The sequence below is a fragment of the Cervus canadensis genome, chromosome 11 (genome assembly GCF_019320065.1).
Source record: "Cervus canadensis isolate Bull #8, Minnesota chromosome 11, ASM1932006v1, whole genome shotgun sequence".
Classification (NCBI taxonomy): domain Eukaryota; kingdom Metazoa; phylum Chordata; class Mammalia; order Artiodactyla; family Cervidae; genus Cervus; species Cervus canadensis.
Genome location: NC_057396.1, coordinates 7,709,180 through 7,734,749, shown reverse-complemented (window position 1 = coordinate 7,734,749; position 25,570 = coordinate 7,709,180). Strand labels below are relative to the sequence as shown.

Below are 25,570 nucleotides of genomic sequence, written 5' to 3'. Positions count from 1 at the left end.
CATATGGTAGTTTTATTCCTAGTTTTTTAAGAGAATCTCCATACAGTTCTCCAAAGTGACTATATCAATTACATTCCCACCAACAGTGCAAGAGGGGTCCCTGTTCTCCACACCTCTCCAGCACGGATTGTAGTTTTTTGATGATGGCCATTCTGACTGCTGTGAGGTGAAACCTCATTACAGTTTTATTTGCATTTTTCTAATAATGAGCAATGTAGAGCATCTTTTCATGTGTCTATTGCACATCTTCTTTGGAGAAATCTCATTAGTTGTCTATTTTATATATAGTAGCATGTGTATGGCAGTCCCAATCTCCCGGTCTATCCCCCCTTATTTCCTGGTAACCACAGGTTTGTTTTCGACACCCAAGACTTTACTTCTCTTTTGTAAATAAATTCATTTGTATCTTTTTTATAAAGTCTACATAGGTGGTATTATATGATATTTGTCTCTCTGTGTCTGACTAACTTGTTTGTATGACAGTCTCTAAGTCTGTTCATGTTGCTGTTAATGACATTTTGTTTTTTTATGGCTGAGTAATATTCCACTGTGTGTGTATATATACTACATCATTTTGTCTATTCCTCTGTTGATGGGCATTTATGTTGGTTCCATATCCTAGCTATTATAAATAGTGTTACAACGAACATTGGAGTGCATGTACATTTTTGACTTGTGGCTTTCTCCAGGTACGTGCCAAGGAGTGAGATTGCTGTGTCATATAGTAGTTCTATTTGTATTTTTTTAAGAAACTTCCATACTGTTCTGGCTACATCAATTTACATTCCCATCTACACTGTAGGATGATTCCCTTTTCTCCACACCCTCATCATCATTTATTGTTTGTAGATTTTTTGATTATGGCCATTCTGACAGTTGTGAAGAGATACCTCATTATAGGACTGATTTGCCTTTCTCTAAAAATTATTTGAACATTGTTCCATGTGCTTTTTAGCCATCTGTATGTCTTCTTTGGAGAAATATCTCTCTAGATCTTCTGCCTATTTTTTTGCTTGGGTTTTTGCTTTGCCTTATATTGAGCTGCATGATCTGTTTTTATATTTTGGAGATTAATCCCTTGCCAGCTGCTTCATTTTCAAATATCTTCTCCCATTTTGAAAGTTGTCTTTTCATTTTTTTAATGGAGGAAGACCTCAAGTTTCTGCTGTGCATAAGATTTTAAGTTTAATTAGATCTCATTTGTTTCTTTTTGCTTTATTTTCATTACTCTAGGAGGTGGATCAAAAACATATTGCTGCGATTTTTTCAGAGTGTTCTGCCTGTGTTTTCCTCTAAGAATTTTGTAGTATCTGGCCTTACATTTAGATCTTCAATCCACTTTGAACTTATTTTTGTGTATGATGTTGGAGAGTGTTCTAATTTCATTCTTTCCATGTAGTTGTTTAGTTTTCTCCAGCACCACTTATTGAAGAGACTGTCAATCCTCCATTGTATGTCTTGCCTCCTTTGTCACAGATTAGGTCAACGTAAGTGTGTGGGTTTATCTCTGGACTTTCTAGTCTGTCCCATTGATATGCATTCCTGTTTTGTGTAGATGGCATGACATTATATGTAGAAAATCCTAAAGGTACCGCCAGGAAACTACTAATCAATGAATTTCGTAAAGTTAAGGATTCACAATTAATGCACAGAAATTTCTTGAATGCTTATAAACTAAGAAGGAAAGATCAGAAAGAAAATAAGGAAACAATCCCACTTACTATGGCAACAAACAAGAATAAAATGTTTCTAAGGAGACAAAACATCTCTACTCATAAAACTTTAAGATACTCATGAAAGAAATCAAAGATGACAAAAACAGATGGAGTGGTTTATCATGTTTTTGGATTGGAAGAATCAATATTGTGAGAATGACCATACTACTCAAAACAATCTACAGATTGAATGCAATCCCTGTCAAATAACCAATGGAATTTTTCATAGAATTAGAACAAAAAATGTTACAATTTGCTTGGAAACAGAGAAAACCCTGAATAGATAGAACAATCTTTAGAAAAGTAAACAAAAGTAAGTCAGTCTAATCTGACTTCAGACTAGACTACAAACCCACAGTAATCAAGAGTGTACTACTGGCACCAAAAAATTGTTTTAATAAATACTTGGGTTACAGCACTAAATGACACAGTGTTGGTACTTGTCATGTGAAACTTGTTTAATGGAGTAAATTATTTAACAATCAATTGCACAGTTATATAGAGTTAAGATAAAGACATAGGGAGAAAAATGTCATCTTATCATTATAATTTTGGGAGACTGGATTTGTGTGAAGGCAAGGGTGAAAAAGTGATATTTAAACTTATAGCTAAAAAATTAAAAATTTGATACATATTAACTAGTCTCTGTATATGTGCTTGCTCATTTGTATATACATATGTAAGTCTGTAGGGATAGGTTGGTGAGATTAACAGCACTGCAGGAAAAGAAAATAAGAGTGAAGATTCCAATCAAGGAATGAGCTAGTGATTATGCATTTATAAAAGATATAGTCAATAGTGGAAATACAGAAATTGTAAACCTTTATGCATTAATGTTAAACTAATAAAGGAATCATTATTGGAATCTCAAGGAGAAATTGGTGAAAGTTTAGAAGAAAACAATTTTAACTTTATCATATATCTTCTAGTCGTCTGTATTTCTAAAAATCAAAAAATAAATTAGCATTAGAAAATCTATTTAATATAGCGCAGAAGTCAATAAGTTAAAATTTAATTTTCTAGTCAGATACTGAAAGATCTATATTTAACTTTAAAAATGAGTGAAATATAACTTTTTATTTAAATTCTCATAGTTTCACTGATTCTGTTTAATTTTAAACCATTATTATAATATTTAATAAGCTTCTGAGACATTTCATTAAAGTAGCAAAAGATGATAAGATTTCTTAATTTCCATCATGTAACATAACAAGCATCTTAAATTCTAATTGATTTGCTAAAACAAATGAAATGAGTAAAATTTAAGATATAATATTGCTTAAAGGTGATAAAATAAGCAGTATTTGGAAATGTTATGCTTTTATTTCCAGAAAATTCAGAACAATCAGAATATTATTTATAATTTCATAAACTACAAAATTTAATATGGTAGCTAGACAGGAAATCTAAAAGAAAAGGAAATGATTGTCACTAAACAAGGAAAACAGAATTCCTAGGAATATTCTCTAAAAATAAAACAAAATAAAAACAATATTATTTGAAAGGCAAATTCAATATTTTCATTGATCTCATCACAGTGTATAAAAGCACCTGGAAAATAATAGATAGTTAATTTATACTTGTTGAAAGAACAAGTGGTTGAGTGAATAAATAAATGAGCTTCTGAAGCAAGGACTGTATGATTGACCTTACATTCTAGGTACTATTGAAGTTTATCAAATTAATTGCAGTTCATAATATTAAAAAGCAAATTAATCCCCAGGGATTTCCTTTTGCTTATTAGCTGTGTGATTTTGGGCAACTGTATAGAATTTTTCTAAGTCTCGAGTTCTCATTTCAGAGCAAAATTTAGAGTAGCAAGGGTACTTAACTAAAAGGATATTTTTGAAAGAATTAAATGAACAAAAAACATATAAAGCCCATAGTACAGTAATATTACTGGGAGTGAATATTCATAAAAGTTGTTAGTTATCGTCATCGTCATCATCACTATCATCATTATCTTGCTCCCATTCTCCATAGTTTTTAAAGATTCAATTTGAAATACCGTTTGAGCTGTAAGCTGCTAAGATTACCACAATATTTCTGAGAACTATTGTTGGTCATGTTTTCTCTAATCAAGAACCTATAATGACTTACTTTTTTATCTAAAAATCAGCTCACCAGCCTAGATTTATTCCTTCAACAATAATTATTAAGTACCTAACATGGTGCCTGACACATAGTAGACATGCAATGAGCACTTGCTTAATGAAGCAAAGTAAATGAATGAAAATTCCTGAACCTCATTTGGTAAACATGGTACTAGATGATGGATATAGGATTAATATGCTTAATTCTGTACATAAATAGTAATAGCTAACATTTATTGAGGATTAGAGCTTTCCTGGTGCCTCAGTTGGTAAAGATTCCACCTGCAATGCAGGAGACAATGTGAGTTTGATTGCTGGGTTGGCAATTCCCCTGGAGAAAGAAATGGCAACCCACTCCAGTATTCTTGCCTGAGAAATCCCATGGACAGAGAAGCCTGGTGGGCTATAGCCCATGGGATTGCAAGTTGGGCACAGTTTAGCAACTAAACCACCACCATTGAGGATTAAATATAAGCCAATGCCTGCTGCTGGATGAATTGCAGGCATGGTCCTCCTGATAGCAATTTTGGAGTCTTATTATTACTATTGCACAGGTAAGGAAACTGAGGCTTAAAGAAGCTTGTCCAACATACATGGGAAGTAGTAGTAGAGAAACAGAATTCAAATCCATGCTGTTCTGATTCTAGAGGCCAAGATCTTTTACCATGCAAATGTCACTTCTGTAAAATGACTTGAACAGACTATGTAGAAAAGTCATAGACTCTCTAGCACTGGAACATTATCTATTAAGTCTTCCTATCCCTCCTAATTTCAGTGGACTAGACCAGGAGTCAACAAACTATAGTCCACAGGCTAAATCTTTGTTTTTATAGAGTGTACAAGCTAAGGATTTATTTTTACATTTTTAAATGGTTGAAAAATTCAAAACAATAATTTGTGACATGAAAATTATACGACAGTACCTATATAGTACGTTCAGTTTTGCTTTTTTGACCTGAAAAGACTCAAATATTTATTATCTGACCCTTTACAGAAAATGTCTGTGAGCCTTGGATTAGATATGTGGGATGCCTTTCAGCAATATGAGTGATGCATATGCCTTAACAGGTTTAAGGAAAAATGTACCATAAGCAAATGGACAGATCAGTTCTGCACAATTTCAGGAAATCATTTTCTTGTACTTCAGTGCAAAAGAGCTAGAGTAACTGACAACAGAAAGAAAGTGATAATACTAGAATACTGAGCTAATGGTTGATGTGAAGTGATTTCATTATGTCAAGAATTTCTTCATATAATGATGGAAATTTTCAAACTAATGTCATGTTTTCAGTAAATTATTTACATGTATCTTCTGCTTTAGAAGAGCTTTTCTCTAGTTTCATGGACATAAATCATATAGGAAAAGAATAGTGCTTGACATTTACAGAGGCCTATTGGTAACAACTGCCCTTTTAAATGTGCATCATTCATTCATTCAATAATTTTTGAATGCCAGGCACTGTAAGTAAGCATAGGTGATATCCTACAAATGACTTGGGCTTTGACCTGAAATAACTTATTTTTTCACCATTGAGGGACTGTATAATTTGTGAATTGCTGCACTTAGTAAAATCAACCCTCTCTAAAATTTGAGCATTACCCCAAACCACTTTACATATTAGTTCAGCCTAAATGAAGATCACATATTAAAACTCCTGAGATTACTGAATACTAGGAAAGGAAATAAAAAGTTCTACAAGGTCGGAGGAGATTTAGTCTAAGGCAAAGCATGAGATTTTTAGTAAAGATTCAAGGTAAGTTGAAAATTGATCTCTAGTCAGCTGAGTTATGAAATATGGTAGCTCCCTAGGATTTTTTCTTTTTTTTTTTTAATTAAACAGGATGTAAGTTATGTAAATAGAACTGATGAGGTTATAGCTTGTAAAAAAAAAAAATGCAAATCTGTGATACTTGATTTAACTCTACAACAGCAAATGAGCTAAGGGAATCTAGAAAGCAAGCAATTTACATCTTAAAGTCCTTGCTCCAGGGGCCAGGACTGTTCTGTGCTCAGCAATACTCACAGCAGTTTAAAACAAATTTGGCAGAACAAAACACTCAAACACACATATTAGTCAAGTCTGAAGGTCTTGCTCTAACCAAAGCAAAAGTCAAAAGAACCCAAAACACACATTTTCATGTACTTTGGGACTGGTTTGGATTTGGGAGGGGAAAATCTATTGCTCTGCTAAAATGTTTAGTGCTCAAATTAAAAGATACAATTTTATACTTAGAATGAAAATTTTATTTTAAAAAATCTACTCACCAGGTAATTATATATTTTTCAGTAGATATATGGAGAAGAAACAATATAATTGGGTTGTCCAGAGGAGATAATTTTAAGTAGAAATTAGCAAAGCTGAAAACTGCATTTAAGAGTGGAGAGAAATACAAAAGAGGGGGGTTTTCTCTAAAAATACGGCGAGGTCCCAGGAATTCCTGATATCAATAAAAATAAATTAGATTTTTTAAATGAGGTTTATCCTAAGTTCACACAAAGTAGAAGAGAAGACATTTCTGTAAAAAATTCTGCTACAGTTCTTCCAACTGCATAAAGCCATCTGGTGGTTTGGAGGTGTTATTACAATCTAGTCTTCATGCTCTACAAATGAGGAAGGAAATCATAATGTCTAATGGCCCATCATTTACCAAAAAGTGTAACTTTGGAGTAATTCATCTAATTATTATCTCCTATACTACAAAGACTGGAGCTGTTTCTGTACACTTTAAAATATATTTTACTTAATTTTATTTTATTTTATTTTTTTTATTTTACTTAATTTTAAAACACATATATTCTGTTATGTGTCAGATATCATATAAAAGCCTTTAAAATATAATTAACTGTGTCTTGACTATAATGTTTCATAATGCTTAATATAGAAGATAAGCATGACACATTTTAACAATTATAATGGCAGAATATTCATTTCAGCACTTTTTTTCTATGTTTATTTTCCTTAGATCATTCATCATAAAACTACAGAATACTGTAGTCTTATCAATAAATGCTATACATTTTTACAGTGATAACAATGTTTTCTTATTTCAGTTAATCAAATCAGTCATCAAAATATAAATACAAAATATAAACAGTGTTTCATTTGATATTCAATGCAGTAATGGAGACTAGTTAAGAGTCTCATATATTTTCTTCATATATATTTTATGATTTGTATATATATTTATTATATAAATATGTTTACAGATTGAAATAAGTTCTGAATGATAGATAATATGCAATTGCACAAAAAAATAGGCTCCGAATGATAGTGAGAATCATAGGTGGTATATTAAATTCTTGGAATATTTAGCATCTTGGAGATCATCTCGTCGAGGCTTGAAAAGGTATTCTTCTTCAGGATAAATCTTACTACACAAGTGTTTCCTTTAACTTGCACAGTGTTTACTAAACAAGTGTAAATATCTTTGTGTGAGGCATACTCTCTCCATTTTATCTAGTTTCCACCATGAATATTGTTTGTCCCCTGTTTTATTGAGATATAATTGACACACAATACCACGTGAGTTCAAGGTATACCGCATAATGATAATTTACATGCATCATGCAATTATTATCACGAGTTTAGTGAACAGCCATCATCTCATATAGATACAGAACAAACAAATAGAAGAGAATATTTTTCCTTGTGATGAGAACTCAGGATTTACTGTCTTAACAACTTTCATATATAACGTAGAGATAGCAGTGTTAACTACATTTATCCTGTTGTACATTACATCCCTAGGCTTATTTATCTTGAAACTAGGTATTTGTACCTTTTGACTGCTTTCATGTAATTTCCCCTACTCCTCACTCCTGCCTCTGATAAGCACAAACTTGATATATTTTTTTATTAATTTATTCAGTTGTTTTTGAAGTATAATTGGGGTACTGCATTATATTAGTTCCTGGTACACAATATAGTAGTTCAATATCTCTATACATGTAAATATGATCACTATTATTAGTCTACTTATCATCTGTCACCACACAAAGTTGCTACATAGTTATTGACTTTTTCCCACACTTTATATTTCCTATATGTGGCTCACTCATTTTGTAACTGAGTTTGTGTTTATAAATGTCCTTCACCTATTCCTTCCCTCTCCTGAGCCCATCCTCCCTGGCAACCACTCGTTTGTTCGCTGCTTCCATGACTGTTTCTGTTCAGTTATGTTTGTCCTTTTTTTTTTTTTTCCGGATTCCACATAGAAGTGGAAATCATACAGTATTTGCTTTCTCTGTCTGACTTATTTCGCTTAGCATAACACCTTCTAGGTCTATCCATGTTGCCACAGATGGCAAGATTATATTTTTTTTTTTATGGCTGAGTAAAAATTCTGTTGTATATATATATATATGTGACATTTTATTACTAGTTTATCTATTTTAAATGTATTTTTTAATGTGAACCATTTTTAAAGATTTTTTTTGAATATGTTACAATATTACTTCTGTTTGTGTGTGTGTGTGTGCATTTTCATTTTTTGTTTTTGTTTATTTTAAGGCCATGATAGGATCTTTGTTCCTTGACATGGGATCTAACCTACACCTCCTGCATTAGAAAACAAAATCATAACCAATGGACTACCAGGGAAGTCCCACCAATTAATCTATTGTTGGGCACTTAGGTTGCTTCCACATCTTGGCTATTGTAAATAATGTTGTGATGAATTATGGTGCACTTTTTTCCTAATTAATGTTTCTAGTTTCTTTAAATACCCAGGACTGGAATTGCTCAATGATATGGTAGTTCTGTTTTTAATTTTTTCCAAGAGTCTCTGTACAATTTTTCATGATTGCACCTGTTTGCATTCCCACCAACATTACATACTCTAAATCCTCTCCAACACATTGTTATTGATAACAGCCATTCTACAGGAGAGAGCTGATATCTCACTGTGGTTTTGATCCCTTTTCTAGAGTATTAGTTATTAGTGTTAGTTGAAAATGTCTCTTTAAATACCTTGCCCATTTTTTTTTAACATAGTTGTTTCTTTTGGGGTGTTTTTTGATGTTGAGTTTTACAAGTTCTTTGTATATTAACCCCTTATCAGGTAAGTTGTTTAAAAATACTTTCTCCCATCCAATAGGTGTCATTTTCATTTAGTTGAAATAAAATGCAATTTCCGCTGCCCCTCACTCCTGCCAGGGAAGTGCTTCCTTCACTGTGGAAAGCTTTTTAGCTTGATATGGTCCATTTGTTTATTTTTGCTTTTGGTTTCCTCACTTAAGAAGGCATATTAAAAAAATACTAAAACCAATGTCAATCGAGTACTTATCATGTTTCTTCTAGAAATTTTATGATTGCATCTCTTAAATTTGTTTTAAGCCACTGTGAATTAATATCTATGCATTGTATGGGAGAATAGTCCAGTTTGATTCTTTTGCATATAGCTATCCAGTTTTCTCAACATCATTGATTTCAGAAGCTGCTGAAGAGACTATTTTTCCTCCACTGTATATTCTTGCCTCCTTTATCATAGATGAAATGCCCATACAAGTGTGTGTGTGTGTGGTTTTTTTTTTCTCTCAGCTCTCTATTCTTTTCCATTGATATGCGTATTTGAATTTGTGTGAGGACCATACTGTTTTGGTTATGGTGCTTGGTAGTATTGTTGGAAATTAGAGTGTGTGATACCTCTAATGTTGTTCTTCTTCTTGAAGATTGTTTTGATTTGGGAGGATCTTTTGTGTTTTCATACAAATGTCAGAATTATTTGCTGCAGTTCTGTGAAGTGTCATTGGTAATTTGACAGCAGGATTGTATTGGATCTGTAGATTACTTTGAGTAGCATGTTTATTTTAACAATATTAATTCTTCCAATCCATAAACCCAGTATATATGTCAATCTGTTTGTGTCATCTTCAGTTTCTTTCAACAGTATCTTTTAGTTGTCTGAGTACAGGTCTTTTCCCTCCTTAGATATATTCATATGTACATTATTCTTTTTCAATATGATTGCATATAGGATTTTTTTCCTTAATTTCACCTTATGATAATCTATTGATAATGTAAAGAAATAAACAGGTTTCTGTCTATTAAATTTGCATCATGCAACCTTATAAAATTCACTGATGAGCTCTAGTAATTTTTTGTGACATCTTTAGGATTTTCTTTGCATAGTATGATATCATTTGCAAACAGTGACAGTTTTGCTTCTTTTCAAGTTCAAGCCCTTTTATTTTGTTTTCTCATCTGATTTATACGGTTAGGAACTCCAATATCGAATTAGAGTGGGCATCCTTATCTTGTTCTTCATTGTAGCTTTTCACCATGATGATGTTAGCTGCGGGCTTGTGGAGAGTTCAACATTATAAATGGATGTTCAATTTTGTCAAAAGATTTTTCTCCAGCTTTGAGATGATCATATGATTTTTTTCTTCAATTTGTTAATGTAGTGTATAACATTGACCAATTTATTGATACTGAACTATACTTGCATCTGTAAGATAAACACCTGTTGATCATGTTGTATGATCCTTTTTGTGTATTGTTGAATTTGGTATGTAAGTATTTTGTTGAGGATTTTTGCATCTATGTTCATAAGAGATATTGCCCTGCAATTTTGTTTTTCTTGTGATATCCTTGTCTGATTTTCATATCAGGGTGATGCTCTTCTCACAAAATGAATTAGAAATCATTCTTTTCTTTGAAATTCTTTGAAAATGTTTGAGAAAAATCTGTCTTTACCTTGCTTTAAATGTTTTGTGGAATTCAACTGTTAAGTAATCTGGTTCTGGACTTTGTTTTCTGAGAGTTTTTAAAATTATTGATTCAATATAAGTACAGGTAATTTGCTTCTTAGTATTTGCTTTTTCTTCCTTGTTCTTTCCTAGGGATTTGTCTACTACTTGTAGGTTTTCCAGCTTATTGGTGTAGATTTGTACTCTTAAAATTCTTTTTATTTCTGTAGCGTCAGTTGTAGCTTCTTTTATTATTTCTGATTCTATTGATATGGATATGCTCTCTCTCTCTCTTTTTTTTTTCCTTCATAAGTCTGGCTAAATGTTTATCAATTTTATCTTAGTTTTATTGATTTTTTTCATTGTCTTTTTCAAGGTATATTATATTTAATTTTGCCCTGACCATGATTTCTTTACTTCTACTAGCTTTGGGTTTTGTTCATTCTTTTTTTCTAGTTCCTTTTGTTGTAAAATTAAGTTGTTTACTTGAGACTTTTCTTATTTCCTGAAGTAGTATTGCATCACTATAAACTTTTCTCTAAGAACTATTTAGGATTGCTTTGTAATAGTTTTCATTTGTCTACAGTTTTGTTTTTTTTTTTTAATTTCTTCTCTGACTTCTTCAGAGAACCTTTGGTTGTTTAGTAGCATATTATTTAGCATACACATTTTTTTGCAGGTTTTTTTTCTTTTTGTACTTGATTTCTAGTATCATAGTATTGGAGTTAGAAAAGATGCTTGATATAATTTTAATTTCTTAAATTTATTGCAACTTTTTCTGTGTCATTTCATGTTGTCTATTGTGAAGAACGTTCCCTGTGCACTAGAAAAGAATATATATTTTGCTGCTTTTAAATGCCATTATATATATATATACACATATGTGTGTGTGTGTGTGTATGCTTATATGTGCTTGCAGCCACTTAATTTGTGTTCAAATCTTTGCTACCCTATGAACTGTAGCCCCCTAGGCTCCTCGGTCCATGGGGATTCTCCAGGCAAGAATACTGGGGTTGGTGGCTATGCCCTCCTCCAGGTTCTTCACAACCCAGGAATGGAACCTGAATCTCTTATGTTTCCTGTATTAACAAGTTTGTACTTTACCACTAGCACCACCTGGGAAGCATTTATATATACATACATACATATTCTACATACATACATATTCTATACACATACATATTCTAATGTGTCTTTTAAGACCAGTGTTTCCTCAGGGATTTTCAGTCTGGATTTTCTGTCCAAAGGTATAAGTGGGGTGTTAATGTTGCTTTTTTTTAACATGTTACTATCTATTTCTCCCTTTATATATGTTAATATTTGTTTCATGTGTTTACTTTCTCTTATGTTGGGTTCATATATATTAACAATTTTTATATCCTCTTTTTGAATTAATTCTTATATGATAACCTTCTTTGTGCCTTGTTGCCATCCTCTTTTAAAGTTTATTTTGTCAATAGTGCTACCTGGCTTTCTTTTCATTTCCATTTGCATGGAATACCTTTTTCCATGCCTTCACTGTTAGTTTGTATGTATCTCCTTTTTTTTTTAAATTAATTAATTTATTTTAATTGGAGGCCAATCATTTTACAATACTGTAGAGGTTCCTGCCATACATTAACATGAATCAGCCACAGGTGTACATGTGTCCCCCATCCCAAACCCCCCTCCCATCTCCCTCCTCATTCCATCCCTCAGGGTCATCCCAGTGCACCAGCCCTGAACACCCTGTCTCATGCATCGAACCTGGACTAGTGATCTATTTCACATATGGTAACATACATGTTTCAATGCTATTCCCTCAAATTATCCCACCCTCACCTTCTCCTGCAGAGTCCAAAAGTCTGTTCTTTACATCTGTGTCTCTTTTGCTGTCTCACATACAGGGTCATTGTTACCATCTTTCTAAATTCCATATATATGCATTAATAGACTGTATTGGTGTTTTTCTTTTTGACTTACTTCACTCTGTGTAATAGGCTCAGTTTCATCCACCTCATTAGAACTGATTCAAATGCATTCTTTTTAACAGCTGAGTAATATTCCATTGTGCATATGTACCACAGCTTTCTTATCCATTCGTCTGCTGATGGATATCTAGGTTGCTTCCATGTCCTAGCTGTCGTAAACGGTGCTGCAATGAACACTGGGGTACACGTGTCTCTTTCAATTCTGATTTCCTCGGTGTGTATGCCCAGCAGTGGGATTGCTGGGTCGTATGGCAGTTCTATTTCCAGTTTTTAAGGACTCTCCACACTCTTCTCCATAGTGGCTGTACTAGTTTGAATTCCCACAAACAGTGTATACGTGTTCCCTTTTCTCTGCACCCTCTCCAGCATTTATTGTTTGTAGATTTTGATAGCAGCCATTCTGACCAGCATGAAATGGCACTTCATTGTGGTTTTAATTTGCATTTCTCTGATAATGAGTGATGTTGGGCATATTTTCATGTGTTTGTTAGCCATCTGTACGTCTTCTATGGAGAAATGTCTGTCTAGTTCTTTGGCCCACTTTTTGGCTGGGTCATTTATTTTTCTGGAATTGAGATTCAGGAGCTGCTTGTATATTTTTGAGATTAATTCTTTGTCAGTTGCTTCATTTGCTATTATTTTCTCTCATTCTGAAGACGGTCTTTTCACCTTGCTTATAGTTTCCTTCATTGTGGAAAAGCTTTTAAGTTTCATTAGGTCCCATTTGTTTATTTTTGCTTTTATTTCCATTACTCAGGGAGGTGGGTCATAGAGGTTCCTGCTGTGGTTTATGTCGGAGAGTGTTTTGCCTATGTTTTCCTCTAGCCATTTTATAGTTCTTGGTCTTACATTTAGATCTTTAATTCATTTTGAGTTTATTTTAGTGTATGGTGATAGAAAGTGTTCTAGTTTCATTCTTTTACAAATGGTTGTCCAGTTTTCCCAGCACCACTTCTTAAAGAGATTGTCTTTTCTCCATTGTATATTCTTGCCTCGCTTGTCAAAGATAAGGTGTCCATAGGTGCATGGATTTATCTCTGGGCTTTCTATTTTCTTCCATTGGTCTATATTTCTGTCTTTGTATCAGTCACATACTGTTTTAGTGACTGTAGCTTTGTAGTATAGTCTGAAGTCAGGCAGGTTGATTCCTCCAGGTCCATTCTTCTTTCTCAAGATTGCTTTGGCTTTTCAACGTTTTTTGTATTTCCATATAAATTGTGAAATTATTTATTCTAGTTTTCTGAAAAATACTATTGGTAGCTTGATAAGGATTCCATTGCTTTGAGTAGAATACTCATTTTCATTATATTGAGTCTTCCAATCCATGAACATGGAATATTTCTCCATCTATTTGTGTCATCTTTGAATTCTTTCATCAATGTTTTATAGTTTTCTACATATAGGTCTTTTGTTTCTTTAGGTATATTTATTCTTAAGTATTTTATTCTTTTCATCACAATGGTGAATGGAATTGTTTCATTAATTTCTCTTTGTTTTCTCATTGTTAGTGTATAGGAATACAAAGGATTTCTGTGTGTTAATTTTTTATCCTGCAACTTTACTATATTCATTGATTTGCTCTAGTAATTTTCTGGTGGTGTCTTTAGGGTTTTCTATGTAGAGGATCATGTCATCTGCAAACAGTGAGAGTTTTACTGCTTCCTTTTCAATCTGGAACCTTTTATTTCTTTTTCTTTTCTGATTGCTGTGGCTAAAATTTCCAAAACTATGTTGAATAGTAGTGGTGAGAGTGGGCACCCTTGTCTTGTTCCTGATTCTAGGAGAAATTTCTCACCAATGAGGATAATGTTTGCTGTGGGTTTATCATATATGGCTTTTATTATGTTGAGTTATGTACATTCCATGTCTACTTTCTGGAGAATTTTCATCATAAATGGAGGTTGAATTTTGTCAAAGGCTTTCTCTACATCTACTGAGATAATCATATGGTTTTTATCTTTCAATTTGTTAATGTGGTGTATCACATTGATTGACTTGTGAAAATTGAAGAATCCTTGCATCCCTGGGATAAAACCCACTTGGTCATGATGTATGATCTTTTTAATATGCTGTTGGATTCTGTTTGCTAGAGTTTTGTTAAGGATTTTTGCATCTACGTTCATCAGTGATATTGGCCTGTAGTTTTCTTTCTTTCTTTTTTTTGGGGGTGTGGCATCTTTGTTTGGTTTTGGTATTAGGGTGATAGTGGCCTTATAGAATGAGTTTGGCAGCTTACCTCCCTCTGAAATTATCTGGAAGATTTTGAGTAGGATAGGTGTTAGCTCTTTTCTATATTTTTGGTAAAATTCACCTGTGAAGCCATCTGGTCCTGGGCTTTTGTTTCTTGGAAGATTTCTGATTACAGCTTCCATTTCTGTGCTTGTGATGGGTCTGCTAAGGTTTTCTATTTCTTCCTAGTTCAGTTTTGGGATATTATACTTTTCTAAGAATTTGTCCATTTCTTCCAAGTTGTCCATTTTATTGGCATATAGTTGCTGATAGTAGTCTCTTATGATCCTTTGTATTTCTGAGTTGTCTGTTGTTATTTCTCCATTTTCATTTCTGATTTTGTTGATTTGATCTTCTTTTTTTCTTGATGAGTCTGGCTAATGGTTTGTCTATTTTATTTATCTTCTCAAAAAACCAGCATTTAGTTTTGTTGATTTTTGCTATAATCTCCTTTGGTTCTTTTTCATTTATTTCTGCCCTAATTTTTATGAGTTCTTTCCTTCTACTAACCCTGGGGTTCTTCATTTCTTCTTTTGCTAGATGCTTTAGGTGTAAAGTTAGGTTATTTATTTGATTTTTCTCTCCTTTCTTAAGTTAAGCTTGTATTGCTATGAACCTTCCCCTTAGCACTACTTTTACTGAATCCCATAGGTTTTCGGTTGTTGTGTTTTTATTTTCATTTGTTTCTATGCGTATTTTGATTTATTTTTTTATTTCTTCTGTGATTTGTTGGTTATTCAAAAGTGTGTTCTTTAGCCTCCATATGTTGGAATTTTTAATAGTTTTTATTTTCCTGTAGTTGACATCTCATCTTACCACATTGTGATCAGAAAAGATGCTTGAAATGATTTCAGTTTTTTTGAATTTACCAAGGCTAGATTTATGGCCCAGGATGTGATCTACCCTGGAGAATGTTCTGTGTGCATTTGAGAAAAAGGTGAAATTCATTGTTTTGGGGTGAAATGTCCTATAGATATCAATGAGGTCTAACTGGTCCATTGTATCATTTAAAATTTGTATTTCCTTGCTAATTTTCTGTTTGGTTGATCTATCCATAGGTGTAGATATCTATTCATAGGTGTAGGTTTAATACCCACACCTATTAAAGTTTCCCACTCTTAAAGTATTAAATTAAAGTCTCCCATTATTATTGTGTTACTGTTAATTTTCCCTTTCATACTTGTTAGCATTTGCTTACATACTGCATTGCTCCTATGTTGGGTAAATATATAATTATAATTGTTATATCTTCTTCTTGGATTGATCCTTTGATCATTATGTAGTGCCTTTCTTTGTCTCTTTTCACAGCTTTTATTTCAAAGTCTATTTTATCTGATATGAGTATTGCTACTCCTGCTTTCTTTTGGTCTCCATTTGCATGAAATACCTTTTTCCAGCCCTTCACTTACACTCCGTATGTGTCCCTTGTTTTGAGGTAGGTCTCTTGTAGACAGCATATATAGGGGTCTTGTTTTTGTATCCATTCAACCAGTCTTTGTATTTTGGTTGGGGCAATCAACCCGTTTACATTTAGGGTAATTATTGATAACTATGATCCCATTGCCATTTACTTTGTTGTTTTGGGTTCGAGTTTATAAACCTTTTCTGTGTTTCCTGTCTAGAGAAGATCCTTTAGCATTTGTTGAAGAGCTGGTTTGGTGGTGCTGAATTCTCTCAGCTTTTGCTTGTCTATAAAGCTTTTGATTTCTCCTCCATATTTGAATGGGATCCTTGCTGGGTATAGCAATCTGAGTTGTAGGTTTTTCTCTCTCATCACTTTAAGTATGTCCTGCCATTCCCTTCTGTCCTGAAGAGTTTCTATTGAAAGATCAGCTGTTATCCTTATGGGGATCCCCTTGTGTGCTATTTGTTGCTTTTCCCTTAATGCTTTTAATGTTTGTTTTCTGTGATTGACCTTCATTAATTTGATTAATATGTGTTTTGGGGTGTTTCACCTTGGGTTTATCCTGTTTGGGACTCTGTGGGTTTCTTGGACTTGGGTGACTATTTCCTTCCCCATTTTAGGGAAGTTTTCAACTATTATCTCCTCAAGTATTTTCTCATGGCCTTCTTTTTGCTTTATTCTTCTGGGACTCCTATGATTCGGATGTTGGGGCACTTAACATCATCCCAGAGGTCTCTGAGGTTGTCCTCATTTATTTTAATTCATTTTTCCTTTCTGCTTCATTGATTTCCACCATTCTATCTTCCACCTCATGTATCCTATCTTCTGCCTCAGTTATTGTACTGTTGGTTCCCTCCAGAGTGCTTTTGATCTCAGTTATTGTGTTATTCATTATTCATTGATTCTTTTTTATTTCTTCTGGGTCCTTTTTAAACATTTTTTGTATCTTCTCAATCCTTGTCTCTAGCCTATTTACCTGTAACTCCATTTTGTTTTCAAGATTTTGGATCATCTTTACTACCGTTATTCTGAATTCTTTTTCAGGTAGATGGCCTATCTACTACTCTTTTGTTTTGATTGGTGGGCATTCATCATGTTTCTTTACCTGCTGACTATTTCTCTGCGTTTTCATTTTGTTTAGATTGATGTGTTTGGGGTGGCCTTTCCGTATGCCTGAAGTTTGTGGTTCCTCTTTATTGTGCAGGTTGCTCCCTGTGAGTGGGTTTGGATTAGTGGCTTGTCAAGGCTTCCTGGTTAGGGAAGCCTGCGTCAGCGTTCTGGTGAGTGGAGCTGGATCTCTCTCTTCTCTCAAGGAAGTGTCCAGACACTTCTGTGGTATCTATGGGTTTGGTGCATATGGGCGGCCTGTATTTTAATGCTCAGGGCTATGTTCTTGCGTTGCTGGAGAATTAGCATGGTATGTCTAACTCTGGAACTTGTTGGCTCTTGGATGTAGCTTGGTTTCAGTGTAAGTATGCAGGCTTTTGGATGAGCTCTTGTCAGAAGAGCTGACTATGTTCCCTGGAGTCAGGAGAGCTCTGGTTTTCTCAAGTTTTGGATTTAAGCCTCCTGCCTCTGATTTTCAGTCTTATTCTTACAGTAGCCTCAAGACTTCTCCAGCCATACAGCACTCCTTTCTAAGAGAATGAGCTGCCTTTCTGTGTGCCTAGTGTCCTCCGCCAGTGTGCAGAAATTGTTTTGTAGAAGTTGCTCAGCTTTCAAATGACCTTTTGATGAATTTGTAGGGGAGAAAGTGTTCTTCCCATCCTATTCTTCTGCCATCTTAGGACCACCTAAGTTTGTACGTATCTTTAAACCTTAACTGTGTCTTTTACATGCTTGATGTTTTTAAGGATACTGTTTATATGGTTTTGCTTGTGTCCATTCATTCACCCTGTCTTCTGATTGGAGCATTTAATCCCTTGATGTTTAAAGTAATTATTGACAATTATGAACTCACTGCCATTTTGTTGTTTCTTTAATTTTTTGTAGTATTTTAATATTGTTCTTTTCTTCCTTTACTCTCTTCCCTTGTAATTTAATGACTATACTTATAAATATAATGACTGTTATATTTGAATTCTATCTTCTTTTGTGTGTGCATCTGCATTTGATAGATTTTTAGTTTGTGGTTGCCATGAGGAATGGCTTTCCCGGTGACTCAGACAGTAAAGAATCCGCCTGCAATGCAAGAGACCCAGGTTTGATCTCTGGGTTGGAAAGATGCCCTGGAGAAGGAAATGGAAACCCACTTCAGTATTCTTACCTGGAGAATCATATGAACAGAGGATCTTGGCAGGCTACAGTCCATGGGGTCACAAATAATTAGACATGGTTGAATGATTATCATTTTCACCATGAGGCGTGTGTGTGTGTGTGTGTGTGTGTATCTTAACTTCAAGCAAATTTTTAAAACCCTGCATTTTTACTCCACCACTCTTTGTATTGTTTCTGACATCATATTTTACACCTTTTTATTTTGTGTATCTCTAACTCCATATTGTAGATATGTAGAAAAAGTTACTCTTTTTCTCTTTTAAACTCCTAGTAAATTTATACATGATTGATTTAGCACCCTCACTGTATATTTGCCATTACCGATTTTATGTTTCCTTTTGTAGTTGTTATATTTCTAGTTTTGACTTTTTTTACTTAGAGAAATCTCTTTAACATTTCTTGTAAAACTGGTTTGGTCATGCTGGACTATTAGCTTTTGCTTGTCTATAAACTTCTGGTCTTTCCATCAAGTCTGAATGAAAACCTTGCCACATATAGTATCCCTGGTTGTTCCATTTCTTCACTCTAAATACATTACTGTACTGCCTTCTTGCTTGCAGAGTTTCTGCTGAAAATCAACTGATAACAACATAGGAATTTGTTCATAATTAGCTGCTTTACCTTTGCTTTATAAAACAAATTCACTTTAGTTTTCTTTCTTTTTTTCTTTTTCTTTTTTTTTTTTCCATTTTAGTTACAGTGGGTCTTGGGCTGGTCCTCTTTGGTTTAGTCTTGTTTGGAACTCTCTCTTCCTGGACTTGGATGTTTATTTCCTTTCCCAGATTAAGGAAGCTTTTAGCCACTATGTCTTCAGATATGTTTTTTTCACCATCTTGTTCTCTCTTTTTCTTCTGGGGTGTGTATAATTTGTTTATTAATATGTTTGATGTTGTTGAACTGTCTTTTTACTGTTTATTTCTTTTCTTTTTTCTTTCTCTGTTCAGCTCAATGATTTCCACTACTCTGTCTTCTAGCCCGCTATTCTGTTTCTCCTTATTATTTAATTTACTGTTAATACCTTATAGTGTATTTTTTCTTTTAATTATTAGACTATTTACCTCTGTTTGGTTCTTCTTTATATTTTCTTGCTTTATTAAATTTTTCTAACTTCTCACTCTGTTTATCCAAACTTATACTGAATTCTTTCAACATCTTTAAGGTCATTACCTTGAACTCTCTGACAGGGAGATTGCATATCTTTATTTCACTTATTTATTCTTCTGCAGTTTATCTTGTTCTTTATTAGGAACATATTCTTTTGTCACCTCATTTTGCCTGATCTGCTATTTTTACTTCTTTGTATTTGGTAGGCTGTCTATATCACTTGACCTTGGAAAAGTAGCCTTTTATAGGAGATGTCATATGCGTCCCAGCAGTGCACTCTACTCTGGTCACACAGAGGACTAGGGTTGCCCTGAATCCTGGCCGTTGTGTAGCACGCATGGCCTCCCTGTCTAGCACCAACTCCCGGAGTTTACTGAAACTCATGTCCATCCTGTCAGTGATGCCATACAGCCATCTCATCCTCTGTCGTCCCCTTCTCCTCCTTCATTCAATCTTTTACAGCATCCAGGTCTTTTCCACTGAATCAGTTCTTCACATCAGGTGGCCAAAATATTGAAGTTTCAGCTTTAGCATCAGTCCTTCCTATGAACATTCAGGACTGATTTCCTTTAGGATTGATGAGTTGGATCTCCTTACAGTCCAAGGGACTCACAAGAGTCTTCTCCAACACCACAGTTCAAAAGCACAAATTCTTTGGCTCTCAGCATTCTTTATGATCCAACTCTCACATCCATACATGACTACTGGAAAAACCATAGCTTTGACGGGATGGACCTTTGTCGGCAAGGACCTTTGCTTGAAGGAGCAAGTGTCTTTTAATGTTATGGCTGCAGTCACAATCTGCAGTGATTTTGGAGCCCAGAAAAATAAAGTCTGCCACTGTTTCCATTGTTTCCCCATCTATTTGCCATGAAGTGATGGGACCGGATGCCATGATCTTCGTTTTTTGAATGTTGAGTTTTAAGCCAGCTTTTTAAACTCTCCTCTTGCACTTTCACCAAGAGGCTCTTCACTTACTCTTTGCTTTCTGCCATAAGGGTGGTATCATCTGTATATCTAATGTTATTGATATTTCTCCCGGCAATCTTGATTCCACCTTGTGCTTCATCCAGCCCCACGTTTCTCATGATGTACTCTGCATATAAGTTAAATAAGCAGTGTGAAAATATACAGCTTTGATGTACTCCTTTCCCAATTTGGAACCAGTCCAGTGTTCCACGTCACATTCTAGCTGTTGTTTCTTGATCTGCATACAGAGTTCTCAGGAGGCAGGTAAGGTGGTTTGGTATTCCCATCTATTTAAGAATTTTCCACATTTTGTTGTAATCCACACAGTCAAAGGCTTTGGAATAGTCAGTAAAGCAGAAGTAGGTGTTTTCTGGAACTCCTTTTCTTTTTCAATGACCCAACGGATGTTGGCAATTTAATCTCGTTCCTCTGCCTTTTCTAAATCCAGCTTGAATACCTGGAAATTCTCAGTTCACATACTGCTGAAGCTTAGCTTCGAGATTATTGAGCATTACTTTGCTAAAGTGTAAGATGAGTGCAATTATGTGGTAGTTTGAACTTTTTTGGCATTGCCTTTCTTTGGGATTGGAATGAAAACTGACATTTTCCAGCCCTGTGACCACTGCTGAGTTTTCCAAATTTGCTGGCATATCAAGTGCAGCACTTTCACAGCACCATCTTTTAGGTTTGAAATAGCTCAGCTGGAATTCCATCACCTCCACTAGCTTTGTCTGTATTTATGCTTCCTAAGGCCCACTTGACTTCACACTCCAGGATGTCTGGCTCTAGATGAGTGATCACAACATCCTGGTCATCCAGGTCATTAAGATCTTTGTGTATAGTGCTTCTGTGTATTCTTGCTACCCCTTCTTAATATCTTCTGCTTTTTGTAGGTCCTTGCCATTTCTGCCCTTTATTGTGCCATTCTTTGCATGAAATATTCCCTTTGTATCTCTAATTTTCTTGAAGAGATCTCTAGTCTTTCCCATTCTATTATTTTCCTCTATTTATTTGCATTGATCATCTAGGAAGGCTATCTTATCTCTCCTTGCTCTTCACTGGAACGCTTCATTCATATGGATACATCTTTCCTTTTCTCCTTTTCCTTTCACCTGTCTTCTTTTCTCAGCTATTTTTAAGGCCTCCTCAGACAACCATTTTGCCTTTTTGCAGTCCTTTTTCTTGGGGATGGTTTTGATCATGGCCTCCTGTATGATGTTACAAACCTCCATCCATAGTTCTTCAGGCACTCTATCAAAGGTAATCCCTTGAATCTATCTGTCACTTCCACTGCATAATTGTAAGGGATTTGATTTAGGTCATACCTGAATGGTCTAGTGGTTTTCCCTACTTTCTTCAATTTAAGTCTGAATTTGGCAATAAGGAGCTCATGATCTGAGCTGCAGTCAGCTCTCGGTCTTGTTTTCTGCTGACTGTGTAGAGCTTATCCATCTTCAGCAACAAAGAATATAATCAGTCTAATTTCCGTGTTGACCATCTGATGATATCCATGTGTAGAGTCTTCTCTTGTGTTGTTGGTAGAGGGTGTTTGCTAAGACCAGTACATTTTCTTGGCAAAACTCTGTTAGCCTTTGCCCTGCTTCATTTTTAAATCCAACACCATAATTGCCTGTCACTCCAGATATCTTGTGACTTCCTACTTTTGCATTCCAATTCCCCATGATGAAAGGACATCTTTTTTTTGCTGTTAGTTCTAAAAGGTCTTTTAGATAATTATAGAGCCATTCACCTTTGGCTTCTTCAGCATTAGTGGTTGGGGCATAGACTTGGATTACTGTGATACTGAATGGTTTGCCTTGGAAACAAACAGAGATCATTTTATCATTTTTGAGATTGCTCCCAAGTACTGCATTTCAGACTTTTGTTGACTACGAGGGCTACTCCTTTTCTTCTAAGGATTCTTGCCCACAGTAGTAGATATAATGGTCATCTGAATTAAATTTGCCTATTCCAGTCAATTATATCACTGATTCCTAAAACGTAGATGTTCACTCTTGTCATCTCCTGTTTGATCACTTCCAATTTATCTTGATTAGTTCAATTGTATGATTAGTTCATATATCTACAGTCTTCCTTTAGGAAGTCTTTCTTCCTTTCTGTATTATCAGTGCCTAACATAGTTTTTGGTATAGAGCTTGCACTGAAAAAAATACCTGTTAAATGACTTGAGGAAAATATTTGTTTTATTTGTGGTCAATATGCTTCCTATCACACATTTCAACCTTATAGTCTGTCACATGTGACTCTCAGCCATATCATTAATTATATGAATTGGTTGGATAGGTATAATCCTGTAAGCTGCAGTTCTAGTTAAAGCTCCACTATCAAACTCTGCATGAATTTCTGGACTTGGAAAACAGGTCTGAGAGAAAATAAAGCCTGAGGTCTTGTGATTCTTTATTACAAACTTCCTCCTCCAGATTACTTTCTTTTAGTCCATGTGTTTTATAATAAGTGCAGAAAGAAGCTTATTTCAGTTTATAATTTGCACCTGAATTTTAGAGTTCTTGTAGTAAAATTTTTACTTTAACTCATTTTTCACCTTAAAGATCAAAATAGAACATAGAAACAGATTCTTATTTTTTTAACTTCCCATGAGTGCATGCTAAGTCACTTCAGTCATGTCCAACTCTTTGTAACCCTATGAACTATAGCTCACCAGGCACCTCTGTCCATGGGATTCTCCAGGCAAGACTACAGGAGTCAGTTGCCATTCCCTTCTCCAGGGGATCTCCCTGACACAGGGATCAAACCTGCTGTGAGTGACAATAAGATAATCAAAGCTTCATCCATAAAAATTCTTTTCTTTTTTTTTTTTTTTTGCATTTCTCTTTTTGATATATAGAATGCTTATTCTTACTAAGTTATCTGATGAGCACCTGCAAAGTAACTGCTTTCTCTTAACCATGAGATCAAAACAACCAACAGTATTTTTATTCAGACTATTCTCTCTAGTTGCCATTCCTGCTCCAATTAAGAATTTTTTTCACATCAATCTGGTCTCAGATCAACCAGAATCTTGCCTGACACAAGGACTACTTTTACATTAAAAATAATTGAGGTTTACTCTTTTTTATTTTAGGAGAAAAGATTTAAACGAAAAAAGCACACTCTCCATCAAAGTGCAGGCTTTTCTTTAGTATTTCTGTATATGTCTTTATGAGACAAAAATGATCTATTCACAATTGAAAAAAATCCATTTATTTTTGTACTGCTGATGCTATAGCTCATAGGAAGCAATGACACAAAGACAATTCCAGGAGAAACTGTTGAATTTTACCTGTATTAACAGATGATACAAAATAAAGCTGTTAGGGCTGATATTACCCTTTGAGTCATTGAAATCTCAAAACACAATTCAGGTCATAGTTATTCTATAATTTTCTTTTCTGTGTCTAATTTCTAGGCCATACCAATACTTCAATTTATGAGAAATAGGCATTCATTTGGGATTGTTTGCTGTTAAAATATTTTAACTATAATAAGTTGATTTGAAAAGTCATAATGAGCACAATAAAAACTTGTAGTAAATGTATTAGAAGCTAAATATATATACTTTTAAGAAAACATTTAAGAAATTTAGTTAGAATAAATTGATATCCAAATAGCTTTCCAGAATTTATAAATTCAATGAGGATGAAAAGAGGAAAATAAGACCATATAATCTCTAAAGAGATATTACAACGTCATTGCTCACTGTGTTGTGTTTGTAAGAGTAGTCAAAGGAAGTTAACTGGAAACCTCGTCATGCTTTTTCAGATTGAGGGCATTTGTTAGGGAAAACAAGAAAGACAGCTTCTATCTTTAAGTGTCAATGAAAATGAGTTTAAAGCCACGCATTATGTACATTTGAAAGTTAATGAAACTGATTTTTATTAGAAGTTGGTGTGTAGGTTTTCAAACCACCAAAAAAAGTAGTAGAATAAATTTTCCTTTTTGTTTTACCACTTTACTTATTTATAGTAACTATTATATACTTAACTATTTACAATGAAATGCAGAATGTATGTAAAATCCTAAACACTTTCCTCAATAATGAATTCCTTCCTATTTATTCATTATGCCTTGACTGTTTACTAGTCCTTCATGGTTTTGAATTTATTTTAAAAGGTTGGATTATAAATTCAGCAAATTTTAAATTGTAAGCCCTCTCTCAAAGATGTAATTTATAGAGTTTCTCTTAGAATATTAAAGTTGATGATTTATCTCTTTCATATCCATTCAGTATATTTTCTTGACTGCTTACCTTCATCATTCATCAGATTAACAAACATTAAATTTGAGGGTTTACATTGTATTATTATGAAACAATGCAACTTTAGCATGAAATGATGAGAAGTTTTTTGTTTTTTTTTTAAATCTCCTTTATAATTGATAGTGATAGGAAAGGCAGAACATTTTCAAGAAGCATTTCTCACCAGGGTAACAAGATTTTACAAAATGGGAATTCTAAGACAATGTTTATTTATAAAAATATTGAACTCCTATCATTTCCAAGAAACTATTCTAAAACTCATTTATTTAATCAACCAAGCCTAAGAAAAAAGGGGGAAGGTACAAATGTACTGAACTATGAATAGATTAATAAAAAATAAAAGAAGTATAAATAATGCATACCATTCTTTTTTAAGGCCACTTTATTTTTAGGGCAATGTTTTTAAATTGTGCAAATGCAAGAAAATTTAAGGGAAGACAATTGAAACTCAATGTGTTAGTCCTTCATATATTCAAGTGAGTGTTTCAATAACTATAATATTTCTAGAATAATCAAAATGGATGAGTATAATTAATTTGTACACACCATCCCAGGCTTACATAAAATGAAAGTAACATGACATTTTCACTCACATTTATAGAAAAGGACTCCTTATATCTTCATTATATTTTGCTTGAGTGCACAAGTCTCTCTAATTTGGCAAATTCATGCTTGGTTTCACATACCATTTTTAGCATGATTACATACCATTTTTAGACAGATTATTAGGAAGCGGTTTGGGCACCAGACACCCCAACCACTTCTGTTCTTAATATGCATGAGTGGCTTTGATTGGTAGTAGAAAAATTAATATGTAAAAGCTATTATAAAGAAATACAGT

The 25,570-nt window shown here is 34.0% G+C and overlaps 1 protein-coding gene across 1 annotated transcript in view; it reads left to right on the top strand.

Annotated features, from left to right (window-relative positions):
* CNTN5 (contactin 5) overlaps positions 1–25,570 on the top strand; it is a 1,555,907-nt gene that overhangs the window by 1,071,657 nt on the left and 458,680 nt on the right. The gene's annotated exons all lie outside the window — the stretch shown is intronic.